Source organism: Choloepus didactylus, chromosome 3 (assembly GCF_015220235.1).
Source record: "Choloepus didactylus isolate mChoDid1 chromosome 3, mChoDid1.pri, whole genome shotgun sequence".
Classification (NCBI taxonomy): domain Eukaryota; kingdom Metazoa; phylum Chordata; class Mammalia; order Pilosa; family Megalonychidae; genus Choloepus; species Choloepus didactylus.
In genome coordinates, this window is record NC_051309.1 from 137,486,671 (window position 1) to 137,503,246 (window position 16,576).

Below are 16,576 nucleotides of genomic sequence, written 5' to 3' on the forward strand. Positions count from 1 at the left end.
AGTCAATATTAGTTGTTCATGCTTTTCTAGGAAGTTGTCCATTTCATCTAAGTTGTCTAGTTTGTTAGTATATAGTTGTTCATAGTATCGTCTCATTATCTCCTTTATTTAGGTGGTGTCAGTAGTTATGTCTCACCTCCCATTTCTGATTTTATTTATTTACATCCTCTCTTTTTTTTTCTTTGCCAGCCTCACTAAGGGTCCATCAATGTCATTGATTTTCTCAAAGAACCAACTTCTGGTTTTGTTGATTCTCTCCATTGTTTTTATGTTCTCAATTAAGTCCTTGATTTTTGTTCTTTCTTCTTTTTTAATATCAGCATTTAGGGTGATAAATTTCCCTCTCAGCATTGTCTTTGCTGCATCTTGCAAGTTTTTATGTGTTTTGTTCTCATTTCCATTTGCTTTGAGATATTCACTGATTTATCTTATAATTTCTTCTTTGACTCACTGGTTGTTTAAGAGTGCACTGTTTAGCCTCCATATATTTGTGAATTTTCCTGCCTTCCACCTGTGATTGATTTCTAGCTACATTCCATCATGATTTCAGAAATTGTTTTGTATAATTTTAATCTTTTTAAATTTATTGAGACTTGCATTGTGACCCAAAATGTGGTCTATCACAGAGAATGGTTCATGAGCACTTGAAAAAATGTATATGCCACTGCTGTTGAGTGTAATGTTCTGTAAGTGTCTAAGTCTAATTCATTTATCATTTTATTCCAAATGTCTGTTCCCTTATTGATCTTCTGTCTAGGTATTCTATCCATTGATGAGAGTGGTGTATTGAAGTCTCCAACTACTATTGTAGATGAGTCTACTTCTCCCTTCAGTTTTGTCAGGTTGCCTTATGTATTTTGGGGCACTCTGGCTTGATGTGTAGATATTTATGATTATTAAGTCTTCTTGATGGACTGTCCCATTTGTTAATATGTAGTTTCCTTCTTTGTCTCTTTTAATAGACAAATTGTTTTACCTATGAAGTCTACTTTTTCTGATTTTAGTATAGCTACCTGCATTCTTTTCTGGTTGTTGTCACATGGAGTATCTTTTTCCAACCTTTCACTTTCAGCCTGTTTTTGTCCTTGGGTCTTAAATGCTTAAGTGAGTCTCCTGTAGACAGCATATGAATGATCCTGGTTTTTTTTGTTTGTTTTTTTGTTTCTTTGTTTGTTTGTTTTATCTGCTCTGATAATCTATGTCTTTTGATCAGGGAGTTTAGTCCATTAACATATAATGTGATTACTATAAAGGCATTACTTTCTTCAACCATTTTTTCCTTTTTGATTTTATACATCATATCTTATTTTTTTTCTTTCTTTTTACCATTTTAGATACCCTTATGCTAATCTTCATTTCTACACTCCTCCAAACCTCTCTTTCCTTTTTTTTTGTATCTGTCTGTAGCATTCCCTTTAGTATTCTTGTATAGCAAGTCTCCAGTTCACAAACTCTCTCAGTGTCTGTTTATCTGTAAATATTTTAAACTCTCCCTCGTTTTTGAAGGACAGTTTTGCCAGATATAGAATTCCTGGTTGACAGATTTTCTCTTTCAATATCTTGAATATATCATACTACTGCCTTCTCAACTCCATGGTTTCTGCTGGGAGATCTGCACTTAGTCTTATTGAGCTTCCGTTGTATGTGATGGATTGCTTTTCTCTTGCTGTTTTCATAATTATCTCTTTGTCTTTGACATTTAACAATCTCTTTAGTAAATGTCTTGGAGTAAGTCTATTTGGATCAATTCTGTTTGGGGTTCACTGTAATTCTTGGCCCTGTAATTTTATGTCTCTCATAAGAGTTGTGAAATTTTCATTGATTATTTTCTCTATTATTCTTTCTGCCCCCTTTCCCTTCTCTCCTCCTTCTGGGACACTTATAACATGTATATTCATGAATTTCATGTTGTCATTCAGTTCCCTGTGACCCTGCTCTTGTTCTTCCATTCTTTCCCAATCTGTTCTTTTGTATGCAGGATTTTAGATATTCTGTTCTGTTGTTCACTAATCATTTCTTCTGCTTCTTCAAGAGCTGTTGTATGTCTCCATTGTGATTTTCATCTCTTCTATTGTGCTTTTCATTCCCTTAAGTTCTGTCATTTGTTTTTTTAAGCTTTTGAGTTCTTCCAAATGGACATCCTGTGTCTTCTTTATATCCTTCATCTCCTTTGCCACATTTTCTCTCAACTCATTGATTTGATTTAGAAGATTTCTCTGAACATCTTTAATTAGTTCTTTCAACTCCTGTATCTCAATTGAGGTATTATTTTATTCCTTTGACTGGGCCATATCTTCATTTTTTCTGGTGTGACTCATGATTTTTTTTCTTTCTAGACATCTGATTTTCTTGTTTAGCTTATTCTGGAGGTCATTTTCTCTCTTTTGCCTAGGGTTTTCTTACTGGTTGTCTTTGATTTCTATCTGTTCTTTGTTTCTCTCACCAGCCAGTCTTCAGATTGACACTGACCCCCTGTCTCTGCCAATAATCAGGTGCCCACAGTGGCCTGCCTCAGGGATGGGAAGTAGGCACTGGGCACCCCAGCAGTTCACTCTGTGTGTTAAAGCAAATCTGTTGGCTTCTAGTGGTGCACTGTTTTTCACTGGCCAGCAAGACTTGAGTTTGTTTTAGAGCCCTGCTTTAACAGTTGGGTCATGCATACTTCTCAGCAAAACTGGGCCAAGTTTCTGTGCAAAAGGTGTAGACCAGCTGCTATGGTTCCAAGTAACAGTCTGGAGCATCTTTTTAAGTCTTTCAATTCCCTCACACCTTTTGGTCTATCCAGCAGATGGCACTGTTTTGTAATGTAGCCATCCTCAGAAGGTACTTTGCCTGCAAGCACAGGCTGCATCTGCACGGGTGAGCTGAAACTGCGAGATTTCTATGCTGTCACTTTACTGGCCAAAATCTGGCTTGATGTGGGGCTCTGTCCCCCACTCTAGCTGTGACAGAGGGCTCCCCCAGCTGACCCAGTCCTCTAGTTGTCCCACGGGCAAGGAAATGGCTGCCCACTTCTGCTTCCCTCGAGGGTGGAGGAAGGGCTTTTGGACCCAGGGCTGGAAACAGAGTCTCTGTCCACATTTTCTCAGACTCTTTGTTCCTCATTGACCTGGGCCTTGAAATGTCCTCCACTGTCCCCTAGGTCTCCAAGTGGTAGGGCTATGTCTCAGTGCTGTGAGAGATTTTATAGACTGTGTCCCTATAGGAGGGGGCCTATCTGCTGTTTCTGTGCCTTTCCCACACCGAGACCAAGTAAGGGGGAGGGGAGAAGACCAGCTGGTTTGGGATAGAAGATTTCTACCTGATATTTCTCTTCTTTAACTCAGCATCTGCAGGTCCTTCTCCAATCTATACCCTCCTCCAGAGTTCTGAACAATTTAGAATTTTCTTTGTTGAATCTCTGAAGTTTTCAGTAACTGTTTACATTACTATGCTGATGGTGTCACCCTAAGTGGATTCTCAGTGCCTGCTCCAAAGCTGCTGATACTGCCACCACCAAGATGGGCACTGCAGCCTAGACACAGACAACCACCAATGTGGAGATGTGAGTGGCTGCCTGCCCACCAGCACTGGGCTCCATGGGAAAGCAGGACCCAGTCTGGGGTGGGGGTGAAGGGTACCTGTCATGTTCTTTTGATCCATTCCTGTAGATACAGACCTATTGTGGTGAGACCTTTTGGTTAGGTTATTTAAATTGAGATGTGACCCATCCCATTCAAGGTGGGTCTTAATCCTTTTACTGGAGTCCTTTATGAGAGGATAAAAGACAGAAAAAGCTGAGAGAGCTTAGATAGAAAAGCCCCAGAGAAGCTAAGAGAGGATGCACAGGAGCTCAGAGGAGGCCACTGGAACCAGAAGCTGAAAGCAACAAAACCTGGAAGTGAAGGACCAGCAGATGCTGGCTATCTGACAGGGGAACATTGCATGCCAGCAACCTGTCTTCAGAGAAGGTATCATCCTGTTGATGCCTTATTGGGACATTTTCATGGCCTTGGAAATGTAAATTTGTGAGCTAATAAATCCCCCTTGTAAAAGACAACCCATTTCTGGTATATTGCATTCTGGCAGGTTTAGCAAACTGAAACACACACTTTAATATACGTGATGAGGCCAAAAGTTAATGCAGTTCTTCTCTGAATTTACCATATTTGAAAGGAATATATGAGAGAAGTTTGTCTGGAAATTCTTTTAATAAATTCCTCATAGCTCAGAAGCTCTGAGAGCAGAATTTCATGACTCAATTCCTAAGAGTGACTTATATCTGCAAAATAACTTTTCTTCCAACAAATTCCTGATTTAGTGTTCCAAAATAACACCAAATCAAAGACTTATATTGATGTTTCTGTGATAGACGATTAGACAAAATCTTATCATGTTACTTTCCAAATATGCCATAAGTTATTGTTGTTTTTAGAGAAACACAACTTATGTAAAATGGAAATTTTTCTAAAACAGCAGTATACAATACTAATGAACCCAACACTCAATTTAAAAATTAAAATTTATTAATAATTTTGAAGACTCAGTATATCACTTGATAAAATACCCCAACTCCTTTGAGTAAACAACATCTTGAATAGTTAGCTAAATGTTCTCTTATTATCTTTATTTTATTATGTAAGTATGTATCTTGAAAAGTTTGTTGTTTGGCTTTGACTACTTGCAAGCTAAATATGAGGACAGATATTTTGTCTTATTATTCTGTGAATTTTTGTTTGTTTCACATTGTATTATTATTTTGAGATTCAACATTTTGGGTGAATGTAGTTGTGTTATGCAGAATTTTGTTGTAAGACTATGGATTAACTCATTTCTCCATTATATTATTGATGGACACTTGAGTTGTTAACAGTTTGAGGTTAATATAAAAGATGAAGATATGCGCATTATTATCAACTTCTTTTTTACTCTTAAGTGCAAGCATTTTCCAGGTATATATCTAGAAATGAATTTCCAAATTATAATGTAGGTACACGGTAAACTTTATTACACTATGCTAAACTGTTTTGGAATATGGTTGTACCAGTTTAGTGTTGTTTAGTAACTTCGTGATTCTGGTTTCCTCTTTTGTAAGTTGTCTGCCTCTCCCTTTAATCCATTTTGGATTTGGTTAATTATGCTATGTAGTTATGGATTAGATATTCTGAAAAGTAATTCTTAATTTCCTATATGTGACTCAAGTATCTTCTCCAGATATATGGCTTGTCTTATACTCTCTTTTATGTATCTTATGAGGAATAGACATTTATAATTTTATTGTAATCAAATAATGTTTTATGACTTATGATGTTGAATCTCTATTGCCTACCCCAATAGTCTTAAAGATGCTTTCTCACATTGTCAGCTAAATGTATTTTAAAGTGTGTGCTTTTGATTTGACACTTAGGTCTTTAGTTTAGCCTTAATTTTTGTGTCTGTATGTATGGTGGAAAATAGAGATCCAGTTTTACTTTTTTATGAATTTGTAATTTTAGCATACTATGTATTAAAAAATCCATCCTTTCCTCCATAGCTTGTAATGTTCTGTCTATCATAATCTGAGCATAAATAGAAAGCCCTACTTCTAAGCTTTCACATATCCTGGGTTCTATTTCTGTCCCTGAACCAGCCACATAGTTGTAATTACATTAGTATTTACAAATTTAGCTTTAGTATGAGTCTTGATATCTGGCAAGGCAAGTCATCTTACTTTCTTTTTATTTAGTGAATCTTTTGACTATATTTGGCCCTTTGTTCATTCACATATATTTATTTGAATGTGTCAAGTGTCCTTCTCCAACCACCCACAATCTTATTTTGAATTTTTATTTGAATTGCATTAATTCTACTGATAGATTTGGGCAGCATAGACATTTTTACAGTATGTAGTAAAATATATACAAGAAAATGACATAACTCTTGATTGAAATAGGTATATTTAATGAATGAATAAAGTTTAATACTTTTCTTTATAAAGGAGATGTTAAATTTCTGTTAGATATAGTCCTACATACTTTTTGTATGATTTAAATGGCATTTCTACTTTAAAAATATGTTCATACTGATCATTGATTGTGTACAGAAATGACATTTGTAAATATTAATGTTGCAACCAGCTACTGATAAACTGTTTATGTTGTTGGTGTTTTTAGTGATGATATAATTTTTGTAGTTAATGACAATTTGTTTCTTCCTTCTTAGTCCTTACTTCTTTTCTTTTATAGCACTGGCGAGAACTTCCAGTATACACCTACTAGAAATGGTAATAACAAATATCTTTATATTCTTCCTGATTTTTAAAGTTTACAATTTCAACATTTTATCTTGAAGTGCAGCGTTTGCTATGGATGTCTTGTACAAACTGTGGAATGAGTTGTTACATGGTGTGTTGTGGGTACATGAGCTCAGGCAAACAGAAACTTTCAGCAAATAACCACTTTATTACTTACACAGCACAAAGAGTTCAAAAGAGCAGGGGAAGAGATCCTATCATGGCTGATTTCCAGGGATGCCAACTGCTTGGGTCAGGGTTGGTGGATGACAGCTCCACAGACTCCAATTTGCATTGGCAAGGACAGACTAGTCTGTGCTGATGAGGGTAATTGTGGGGTCTTGATAAAACCCAGGGGGTAGGGATCCTGCCCTGATAAGCAGCTGGAAATGCTTGTTCCCAGTTTCAGGTGTGGGTTTGAGGTATAGTGGCTCCATTAGACCTACCATGTCTTGGGAGCTGTGGAATAGGGACACTGAAACATCTGCACAATAGTAAAGAAGGGAGGTAGGCAAGGGCTGGGCTGGGAGATGGTGGGGCAGCTTGCCTTTGATTTCTGCAGCACAAAACCTTTTATCAGGTTAAGAAAATTCTCCTTTCTTTGTGTCTACTATAATTTTGACAGAGCAATAGACTTGAATGATACTTTTGCTGCATTCTTTAATATTTGGCATTATTATTTTATTTCACTTGAGTATGACCTTAATAAGACTGAGTGTGCACAGTTGGCCTTTGGTTAGGAAAACACACGTAAGGTTAAGTAGGTAAAAAATCCCTGAGGGCTTGAAAAATAGCTCTAGGGCATGTCATTGCTGTTCAGGTTCATCTTTACTTGAGTCATAGAATGATAATACTTAGTATTTCTGTGTCACACAGTGGGGCATTAGAAATCTTTTGCTAGGGAGAGTAAGGGACTCCTTCAGCAGGGAGAAAGACTGCAGTCACCATATAGTTTTACACATGCAATTAACTGAAAAAAATAAATTCACTACTTAAATAGTTAAAAACAATTGACAGTTCACAGACTAAAATTTACAAGATGCTTCAACCTAGTGAATTATAATCCCCCTTGAGTTTGTTATTATTTCCATATTGTGGATTAGGAAACAAATGCTTGCTTATATTTCACAACTTTTACCAACATCACATTGCCAATAATTGACAGAACCAGAAGAGGAAGTCAATCTTATTAATTCTCTTGTACTTTTCATTCTGCTATACGCAACCTGCCTTTCCATGTGCTTGATGCAAGCATCAAATGGCAACTTCTTTTACAGAAAGGAAAGATACCAATTGTTAGATTCTGACATAGAATTTAGAATCTAAATTGGTTACTTGATTAGTGGGATTAAAATGGATTTCTGCAATATTTTATGGGATGCTTTCAATTCTGCACATTCTTAAAACCTTTACTACCCACCACCTAGAGCAGTTAACATACACTTTGTTTAAAGTTTAAAATTCTGTCACAAGCTCCTCCTGAAGCCAATTCTGCCCCAATATCTTTTCATTGGGTAAAATTGCTCTCTTTCACTCTGCACCCAAATCTGAGAAGTCTTGTCTTGTCACCTTCAGCTGCAGAAGCAGAAATTTCTGTGTGGTTTCTGACAACCCTGTTCTGGGAGGTGCCCAATCCATTTGGCAGGCATTTCAGTCCTGCTGTGTCAGAGGCTGAGATTGTGCTACCAGATCAGGCTCTGTACACGGTCAGCTGGTGACATTCACTGTTAGTCCATTTTAATATTCCTAATTTACCGAGAGACTCAATAGCAGAAAATCTTTCCCATTTCTAAATGTTCTTTTTATGAACTCTAGTCACCTATCCACTCAGCTTTAGAGACTCTAACACCCAAATGAAGTATTTCAAAGCCCTCTGCAAATGTTAAACTCAATGTCAAAATAATATCAGACATTTTATTTTGTATTACATGTCAATACATATTACAATATCATTATGTATTATAATATTTTTGCACAGTGTCTTATTAAAACAAATAGTATTATTGTTCTCCTATTTCTCTAAGCATGATCACAGCTTCTAGAGCCAGGGATTGACCCACAGGTACTTGTTATCTCATGATTAACCCTCAATGGCTTAATATTTTACACTAACACTTCAAGTCATCATTGTTTTATTTTTGCCCCATGATATTTTTTTTTTACATAGCACAGAATTTCATTTTTTTTTAAAGTTCTCCATAAAGTTTTATCTACAGACTGTTACAGAGCCATCAGTTGATTAGTTGGTTGTGGTTCCAGATTCTACGGATACAAAGACCTTTGGGGGATTCAGAGTGAGTGCCCCTGCCACACTCCCACCCCCCAGCTGAGAGAAAGGAAACTCAGAGCACAGATTCTGTCTGTGGTGATTCAGAAGCAGCACATCACTCTGCTAACTGAAGAACAGTGCATTCATGCAACCTGTATTAATCTATGTGTAACATTCGAGAAGACTTTTCTGTTTTTGCCATGTTCAAATTTTAGTTTTATCCTTATTTGCATGTTTGATTTTGGTCTGAAAGCAGCTCACAAACATGGATGTTCATTTGAATGTTTTGGCCTATTTTCTATACAAGGCAATTCAAGAAAAGCTTTTGAGTGCCAAATTTTTACGATGGCTAAAATCACTAAACTAAAAAACTAAACATTTATTTTGCCTTAATTGATCACCCAGAAATTTATTTTTGCAATTCTTCATCAAGTGATGCAAATAGTTATTAATTCTTAAATAACCAGAGCAATAGAGATTATTTTAACCATGTGTTCAAAAAAAGAATTTGAACAAGCTTGTAACTTACACACAATTGCTTAGAGAAGAATAAGATATTGGAATCACCTTCTAAATGATATATTTGGATATCTGAGATATGTATTTTCAAATTTGAATATTTTAGCCAAGGGCACACACTCATAATAATATGTTCTTTCTAGAATATGCCTCCTCCAGAACCCAGCAGGAACCATGAAAGGGACTCCTGGTAACATTGCTGGGAAGACTGGATTACCCTAAGGGGCAGACAACCCAACCCAGCTAAAGTATTTTGGGCTATGTCCCAGACAACTTATTAAAAAAGCAAAGGGGATAAAAGTTCCCCAAATACCACAAACTGACTGCCTTAAAACTGTGATTTTAATTCTGTGGTGCTGAAACTGTGTCAAATAGCCTATAGCAAGATATGTACTATGTGCTGCAAAATGATGCAAAATAAATACTCACTGTTTTCAGAACAAACTCGTTAGTAGGGAAAATACCTTACTATGCATGTCCTGAGGATATCTGAGTATTCACATAGGCACATGAATGTTGATACAAAGTGTCATTCTTAGGTGATGGTAACTGTACATTTTTTTTCATTAACCTAACTATTGAATTTCTATTAAGTTGACTAAGGGCTTTACGAGATCTGTTCGTTTAGGGAAAACACCTGGGTAAAACTAATCATAAAAATGGCCATAATTTAATATTAAAAAGCTCTTTTCCAATTCAGAATATTTTTGCTCTCTCATTCAAGAAAGAAAAACCTTTAAAATAGACAATATTATTATTAGCCCAATTTCACAGGTAAGGAAATTAAGGATATCACAGGTTGAATTTCCCAGAATGAATACTGTGTTTTAGTTTGCCAGGACTGCTATAACAAAAGACCACAGACTTGTTGGCTTAAATAACAGGAATTTAATGTCTCAAGGTTTTGGAGGTTAGAAGTCCAGCATTAAGGTATTGGCAGGCCATGCTTTCTCCAAAGTCTCTAGCATTCTGGTGGTGGCTTACTGCCAATCACTCCCTGCTTCTATCACATGGCAATCTGTCTCCTTAATCTCTGTCTCCTTAATCTCCTCCTGTAACTTACTCCTATGTCCAATTCCCTTTGCTTATAAGGACTCCAATCATATTGGAGTAAGCCCCCCCCCCCACACCCTGTTTCAGTTTGGCCTCATCTTAATAGAATTTTCATAGATCTCATTTACAGATGAGTTTCCTCCCATAGGATGGGGTGCTAGGACATCAATGTATTTTTTGAGAGAAACATTTCAATCTACCACACTCTAAGACAAAGTTTTGCATGCAAATTATTCAGAAATGTGCTTGTGATCAATACCTGTAGAAGAGAGAAGGGAGAAGCAAGATTGGGTAGAGGGAAAAGTTAACTTGCTATACAGTCCCAATAAAAGCCCTGATGGACCTCTTGGGGAGTTCTAGATCTGTCACTACCCTTCAGAGGTCTGTTCTAGCAATGGCATTGGGACTGTTTCTCCCAAGTTGATCAGTCCCTTGATGCTAACTGTACCTGCAAGGAACTGCGAATCTGGGCAGGTCATTTTCTTCAGTGCAGTAATCCCCAAAGAAGGCTGACAGCAAAGGACTGTTGTCTATTGGCATTCTAAGTGGCACATTACACCATCCACCGTGTTAATTAGGTAAAAGTGCATATGCAGAGACTTAAACCAGATTTCACAATTCTAAATTCTATTCCCTACAACTTTGTATTAGCATTTTGTAAATTGTTCTGACATTTTATACTGATTTACTTGAGTTTACATTGCATTCATAAATAATGAATAAATTTTAAAAAAATAAATTTTAAAACAGCATCTCAGTATAAGCAAAGGAGTTTGTTTGCATTACAAAAGTGAATCAGCAAGATGTACTTTCAAAATGCTGATTTTTTCAGCTGTTGAATGTGTTCAAGTATGTAAAAAGTACTGAATATAGATCTATTTATCTATACCACATATAATAAGAGCAAGAGTATATGGAAAAGTAAGAAATTATTTTTTTTTGTTTGAAGCATCTCTAGGAAACAACAGGATGTCTGATGTTTATAGAAAGGAGAATATTAAGCTGACTAAGTCTTGCCAGTTACACATTCCTGAACTTCCTTTTCTCTGGCTTTCTTGGGAGTGATTACATAATGAAGTATACACTGGCTCTTGAACCAGGTGTAAAAGAAAGACAACACATAGAGAAAGTACTCAATAGAAATAGTAATTCATTCTGAAAGGGTATATATAAAGGCTTATGATTTGTGCTACAAGTTCTATATTTCCATAAAAAGATAAAATTGGCTTGTCTGCTTATAAACTATTCCTTCTTTAGGATTTCTCTGAATTTAGAGTCTTACCAGAATAAAATTAATGATTCCAGTGATAAGGTATTATGAATTTGAAATGCCTAAATAAAATTGTATTCCAGAAAATTCTTTGCCTAATAGAAAGGATGTCCTCACTCTTTTGAATGCATCTCATGGTTTCTGCAGTTCATTGCACTACATCCAGGTGATACTCATATGACATCTCAAATCCATATCTTCACCTGTAATAATATATTGAATAGGGTTCTTGAATGCCAACTTCCCAAATATCACCAACTCAACCTGTGAAGACAAAGCTGAGTTTATTGCTTACCATGTTTCCTCATTTTCTAGGGCTGCTGTAACAAAGTACCACAAACCAGATGTCTTAAAACAACAGAAATGTATTGAGTCACAATTCTGGAGGCTAGAAGTCAAAAATAAAGGTTTTGGACGAGCCATGCTTTATCCAAAGCCTTTAGGGAAGAATTTGTTCCATGTCTCTCTCCTGGCTTCTGGTGCTGACTTGCAATGCTTGGCATTCTTTGGCTTGCAGCACTTCAATCTCTTAGTTTTCACGCGGCATTATTCCCTGCAGCCGTTTGTGAGTCTGTGTCCAAATTTCCTCTTCTTATAAGGACATCAGTCATATTGGCTAAAGGTCCCACCCTACTCCAATATGACTTCATTATAATTTAACTAATTCCATTTCCAACGACCCTATTCCCAGATAGTTCTTGCTCACAAGTACCAGATGTTAGGCCTTCAACATATCTTCCTTGAGGATGCAGTTCAACCCATAACAGCATGATAAGGGAGAATGCTAGTTCAACAGAGCTTTGTCAGTGTTCTGGAGAAAAGTAAGGTCGCATTTTATTGCACATTTGAAGTTTGCTTTAAGGGGGGCCTTTCAATGTGGGACTTGATTAAGATTACATAAGTATCATGATGAAAGTTTAAGATTGGAGAAAACAGCAAGGTGAGAATTTTGAGATAATGGGTTCAAATAGTCTTAGGCATTCAGTGGATGTTATCTCCTGAAGAGCTGATTGTACTTTCTAGAAGTTTCTGAAATGAACAAACAAGATATGTACCTGGGCAAGAGTCTCTGAAAATGAAAATAAAATCATGTTAATGTAGTGTTGTAGACTACGAGCTATTGGGAGGGTAGGTGTTACTTGCCTGTATGTTAGTGTTAGAATGCCCAGCACTGGAATCTTAGCTCCACCATGACTAGCTGTAGGAGTCTGAGTAGGTTCCTAGATTTTTGCCCTGTGCTTATACCTATTTCATAAGATTTTTATGAAGATTAAGCATAAAATATTCTAAAGAAATTTCAACTGTCTCAGAAACCTAGTATGTGAATAAATTTGTTATTAGTACTGTTTTCCTCAACCCATCTACCACCATTTGCAAAATATGCAGAGCAATATGCACAATTTCACATATTTCTGTCTCTTTTATTTGGATGCATATTATACTTAAGCATTCATGTCATTAACTACTTATATTACATATATATATATATATATATATATATATATATATATATATATATACTGCATGTATAATGGAAGCTATTCTTCATGGCTCAGTTACCAGTTAAAAGTAAAATGTCAAATAATCACAATGCCAAAAAGGAGAAAATATTGGAAAGTATCTAAGTTGCTATTTAACACACATGTCAAATATTTTGCCATTCAGATATTTTCAAAGAATACTAACTCATGTGCTTGTTGACATTTTTCTTACTCTCATGTGAAAAATATGGTAATAAAATGTCACTGATTATTAGAAGAACAGAGGGCCAAAGTACAGCAGAATCAGAAAACTGTGTCCATAATATCCAGCTTGTTTATTCCTTTATTCTTAAAACAAATATTTATCGAATACCCGCTATGAGTCAGGCAATATATTATATGTTGGAGATAAAATGGCAAGTCAAACCAAACCATGTCCTTGCCTTGATGGAATTTAGGTCTGTTGGAAGAGGTGAATATAAATTAAATAATCACACAAATAATGATCATGCTGTGACAGAAAAGGATGATCCAAGAAGGAAACTTAGAGGAAATGCCATTTGACCAAGATCTAAAGGATAAGGAGGCATCTCATAGGTCCATTAGATGAGCATCACAGGAGTAGAATCTGCTGCATCAGGATGAGACATAATACTTGCAGCCACCTGAACGACAAGTGTGATGATACTGCAGAAAGCTAGGGAGAGTGTTGAATGAAATCAAACGGCACAAACTGGAGGGTAAAACCATATATAATCTTGAAGACCATTTACATTCTTTTAATTCACACTATGAATTATTCTAAAAGCATTATTCTAAAAGCCCCAGGTGGATTTTAAGCAATTTGGGGGAAAGGGGTGGGGAAGAAGAACCCAAAATATACCTAACTGAGGTTTAGAGTAAACTCTGAGACGCCATATTTGGGAAAGTAATTGGAATAGCATAATATAGTTTTCATAGTGTATTTATTTTTTCTCCAGTGATTTTTTTTTTTCTTTTTTAGTATCAGTAGGTGCCTTACTGCTGCTTTCACATTTGTATAGTTGTCACTGTCTCTGATTTGTGCTGCAGAACTAAATAACTAAGGAGTTACATGAAAATACCACACCAGGTTCATTTATAGAAAAGTTAACTCACAGTAACAGAACTTGAATTTAATTCATATCAACCATAAATAAAAAATAAAACAATGGAATCAAAAAAGTAAAAGAAAGTTGCTGCCCTTTCTTAGTAGATAGTTAACACACTTAGACTCATTTTTACTCAGTTTATTTTTAGCTGCTTTTAAACAAGGCCCCATTGAAAGTGTTGAAGCAAAACTTCAATTGACTTTATTTTCCTTTAATGTTGGAAGAGCTCTACTAAAGAAAAGGCCTGTTATGTAAGAATAAGAGGAACCAGCAATTTTCAATTTTTTTATAGGGCTGTCGTGTCAAATAGGCAATGGGCTTATTTGGTCCATTTGTAAACTAAAGAAGTAGATCTTATAGGTGAAATGTACAGACTGGCAAACTAAATTCAGTATGAGATACTTTTTTTTTTTTTAATAATTTGACCTTTTTTAACAGTGGAACTTCTAATCCCTAAAAGTAGTCTAGCAGAAGCTGTATACTCATCTCAGATGTTAAAAGAAATTCCACATCAAGGTTCTTATTTTTTCCTGAAGCAAACTCTCCCTTGTGTTGCTGGTTGTTCCAGACCTGGCCTATAGGAAGCCTATGATAATATAACATCCTTTCATGCCTTTGCATGAATCTCAGAGTGGATTGATAACTCAATTCCCTTCCTTTTGGAAGAATTAGTGTGAATCATTGAATCTCAAATAGGAAAATACTCATAAGATGGAGTGAAAATATGTCACAAAACTGAAAATAAACAAACTGACGTCTTGACATACTCACTGAATTAAGGAAGTGAGAACGTTGTTAGTATTATGTTTTTTATGCAATATAGTTGCTTACATTTTATTCACCTTGTTTCTCATTTCCCTCCCACTAACCATGGTACACTAAAACATGGGGCTAGACCTGGACAGTGCAGAACTAGTACCACAAATTATACACCATACACTTAGGAGATCTAACAGTTAGTATGCAGTATCCAAATTAGTCATGGTAATTTAAGTAAAATCCGTGATTGTTACTTCTATGTGCCAACTTGACTAGGCTCTGGTTATGATTTGTTTGCTTAAACACAATTCAGATTACACTGAAGATATTTGTAAATGTGATTAAAGTCTACAATCAATTGACTTTAAATAAAGGAGATGGCCTCAACAATGTGGGTGGGCCTCATCCATTTAAGAGCAAAAACTGAGGTTTGCTTAGAAGAAATTCTGCCTCAAGACTACAACATCAACTCCTGTCTGAGTTTCCAGAGTGCTCTACATATGTCAGACTTGCCAGACACCACAATCAGGTGAGCCAATTCTTTAAACTAAAGATATGGATATAGATGATATAGATCTCATTGTTTCTGTTTTTCTGGGTAACCTACCAAGACAAAGTCACAATATAAAGTTTGTGAACTCAGTTCAACTTTGGCTCTAGACATTGTCTACGGCGGGCACGAGCAAGTTACTTGATTTTTTTAAAAATAATTGTTTTATTTTTATTGACATGACTGCTATTCTGTGCACTTAATTAAACTGATTGTGATGACTTTTCATTTGTTTATATACCTTGCCTCAGTCTTCTCATAGGAAAAAATAATGAGAAAACTATGAGTGGGGGAAACACTTATCCATTATACTCTACTTAAATAGAAGTGTTAGTGACTTTCCAAATAGTAACTTATCTCTACTCTGTCCCCTTAACCCCAAAACACATAACTACCGCAGGGCCAACCAAGGCTGACAGGGAGAAGTGTAACAGCAAACAGCTGACTGGCTCTCACATCAACATGCCACCTTTCTATATTCCCTAAGAAATACCTAAGAGGTTACTTAAGGTGTGTACTTGATCTTTATAAGTATCAGTTTCATGATCAGGTTCATGAAAATTAAATAAGAAAATTCATATATAAGCACAGCACTTGGTATGTAAGACCACTCAATAAATTCTCCATGTTAATATTATTATAAAATAAAATATCATATTCTCTCATTCCAATTTAGTCAGCAGCTAAAATAATTTCCTTGCTTCAGTATCATTTTACCAAAGAGTTCAGTGCAACCTAAAGTGAGAAAGGCATCAGGTTGGAATTCTACAATTCCCTGGCTTTCTTCTGAAAGTGGACAGACAGAGAACCTCCAAGCAAAAGGTGCAAAAGAAATTAGTACAGAAAAGACATGCTCCTGGTTGACTCAAGTAAAGTGTAATGCAAGACACGTGTAAATATAGGTGGGTTTTGGCATAATTCTGTGAAAAAAAAGTGTTTCCCACTCATTAACTGCAATTATCCTTTGAGTCTACTGAGTTTGGGGAATTTTCTATAATAATCCCTGAAGAGAATAAAAGAAGATATAAATGAAAATGATTCCTTGATATTTCCTAGACCAATGCATATAATTTAAGAAATGGCACAAACAACCAATCATAATTATATATGCATGCATCTGTAAAAGTACAAATATCATTCTAAATATATCTGGAAACCACTGAAAAGTTTTTAAATATTCTAGCAACCATATAGAAACAGGGGAAGTACAGAAGTGAAGAAATTAGTTAGTGTTTTTAGCAAAAATCTTGAAAGTAAGTGGATGTTGCAGGTTGGTATTGGTAGAAGCAAGAGAT